The sequence below is a fragment of the Cynoglossus semilaevis genome, chromosome 1 (genome assembly GCF_000523025.1).
Source record: "Cynoglossus semilaevis isolate Cse_v1.0 chromosome 1, Cse_v1.0, whole genome shotgun sequence".
Taxonomy (NCBI): domain Eukaryota; kingdom Metazoa; phylum Chordata; class Actinopteri; order Pleuronectiformes; family Cynoglossidae; genus Cynoglossus; species Cynoglossus semilaevis.
Window position 1 is genome coordinate 27,382,126 of NC_024307.1, and position 3,047 is coordinate 27,385,172.

Here is a 3,047-nt window from a genome sequence, read left to right on the forward strand (position 1 = left end):
GATTGTCTCTGTCTAAAACTCCAGCACCTTCCTGTAGCTGTGTGAACACAACAACAACTTCTTCAAAAACTACACCCAACAAAAATCTGGAGAGGAAAGTATTACTCTCTGCTGCCTTGCTCCGCTTCATCCATTTCGTCCCAACAACCTTTTCCTTTTATTTGTGTTTTCTTGAAACACCTGGAGCTCAACATTGGTGTTGTTGTTATCAGAGGACCCAGTAGGACACACACACACACATCGATGGTGACCATGAGATGGACCAAGGATCTTCTTGTATAAGCTTTAGTAAAGGTACATTTTTCTCCATACCTTTTTTGTATATTCAACCTATAGATACACTTTTGTTACCAAATAGTTTCTATTCCTCTGAGCTCCGTCTCTGTGTTCCAGCCTTCCAGGTTCAAACAAAGTTCCAGCCTTGTATCTTATTTTTCTCCAGGTTTGTGGATGGAACATTTTGTTTTTTATACTCACTTGTTCTGAAAAATTCTGAACACCTGGTTTGTTTATTTGCGGCAAAAGTTGTTGAATTTTTATTGTCTGTGTGTTTAGTTTTTTTTTTTCTAAGATGAGGACGAACCTCAGAGGGCCTATTTTTTCAATTCCTTGGTTTTTATGAAGTCTTTAAAAAAAAAATAGCTTTAAGCAACGCCTCTGCCTTGCCTGCAGTACTCTGCCAGCGCATTCACACCGACCCCTCTTCGACACGGATCCTTGTTCCAGAATCGAATTATCTTCTGAAATTTCCTATTTTTGTTTTTATTTTCACCAAACTAATGCATCAGCATTGAGTCTGACATAAATAAGTGGAAGAAGAACGTATGGAGAAAGCTCAGACGTCTTCAGAGTTTCTGGTTTTCGCTTCAACTGAGTGTCAGTAGAAAAGTTGGAGCGTAGAGAAGTTTGAGTCATTATTGACAGAGGGCAGTAAAGAACTTGTTTAGTTCTGCTTTTCTGGTTTGGATTGAGTCCCAACAGGATCTGTGCCAATGTTTGCCTTTTTTTTGTTTTTCCTCTGAGACCATTCACGCGAAGCATGACCAACGTCCGCACTAATCCCTGAGCGTTCATCTCTTTCACACCTTAGTGGATTCATCAAGGGACAAGTAAAACAAGAAACATGACAAGTTGCAGAACCTCCAGCTGTCTTCTAAAATAATGTTGGAGAGGACTGGACTCGTAAGAGAAAGTCCCAAGTCAGACTGGAACCAGAGATCCGTGTCGGTGGGGCCCGAGTGAAAGCTGTGCACGTGCTTTATGTCTCCTTTGGATAATGAAAAAATACAAATAAAAAATACACATCAGAACGTCTGACACGGAGCCATAGCAACATTTGCAGAAATGTTTTAGATAAAAAAAAAACAAAAAACAAAAAAAAAAGCACAGCCTTTTAACGGTTAAAGAAAAAAAAAGTCAGTTTGTCATTTTTTCCAACTCATGTAATAATGGTAGATTTAAAGAATAGCCTTAGTACTGTAAACTCTTACTGTGTACACACTTACATATCTAATTCCTGTTGCTCTTTGGGTCACGTATCAGAGAATGTTGTAGAACTGTCTCTTTTCTTTCTCTTCTTTACGGATACGTTTCCATTTTTAATGTGGCCTTACCGAATACGTCAGTCAGAAAAACAAAACAAAAATGTTCCAGCTTTTTCTTATCTACCGTTTACTCCCCTGGGAAGAACCTGTGCAGAGCACAAAGACCAACTAATGTCTGACTTCTGCTCACTGCTGTAACGCAGAATGTCCTGCAAAGTGAATCCAGCCTTTTGAAGCATCGTTTTTTTTTTTGATGAACTTTGGTAAATGTCACACTCTTACTCTTTGGTGCAGTGTTGGTTTCTCTTCCAGCACTGTTAATTCCTTCTACCCCTCATCTAGGGCTGTCACTTTTTTTTAAACAATTACTTGGCAAATAATGAGGAGCATGCTGCTCACAGAAATCAGCACTAAAGTCCAAAAGTCCACTGTTGAAAAAGTTAGCATATGTTGCATTTTTGTGAGAAAGCCTAAAACCTCCTGCTTTTATACCATAGCATTGCATGCCGGCTATCAATGCCTCTGTGTCTGCACAGCTCAGAGAGACTGCTTACATCAAGTAGTTTGTGGCACCTCAATACATTCTTTTAAGGGATGTTACCTTCTTGCGAAGGTGCCTTTGTGTCTGTGCACGAGCAGCTTCTTTTCTTTATTCTGGCTCAAAAAGACCACAACATGTCTGAAATATAGCATATGTTGACTTCCAAAGTCCCCAAAGGACCATTAGTTTGTGTTGTTTTTATCTATGAATGCCTTTGTGCCTGTGCATGAGTTGCCTTTTGCTCAAGACATTTTCATAAAAGCGTCTTCAGAAATTTGAATCTCATTGGCTACTGCTAAATACTTCTGTGCCTGTGCAGGAGATAATGCTGCTCATTAATCCGGCAAAAATAAAAATCACCATCAAACATCTGTAAGCCACCTTAGTTTGGGTTTGGGTGTTCTCCAGAACTGAAAATGTGCTTCTTTTTATGGTACTATTTCTTGCCAGCTGATAATGCCTCTGTGCCTGTTGAGAAATTATTTATTTGCGTTGGGCACAAAGACAACACCAGCTGTCATGGCACATGGTGCCTCCTAGAGATGAACAGAACCATTGCTTCTGGTGTTATTTGCTGGCACTTTTTTATGATTGGACATCAAAGCAGAAAGTCTGCTAAGTCACAATAAAATCATCCAAATTTAAATTTTCTTTCACTAAAAGTGACAGCCCTACAGTTTCCCATGTCAGAGAAATATTAATGTGTATGTGTCTAAGTCGTAGCTCTCGTCCTGCGACTGCATCAAAGGCCTTTCGAACAGCAATATTGTACGAGTCACTGTTGTGGCGTTTGTCCGCCCGAGAACTGACTTTCACCAGCTGGCAGATTACGTTAACTGCTGTTTCAAAACTGAAAAAAGTCAAAAAAAAAGTGTTGGCTCCATTTCCTCTGGTCTTCCAGCTGAATACAAAAATGTCTGATGTGGAGGAAAATTTGAAAGGCAATACTTCTTCTTCGTCTG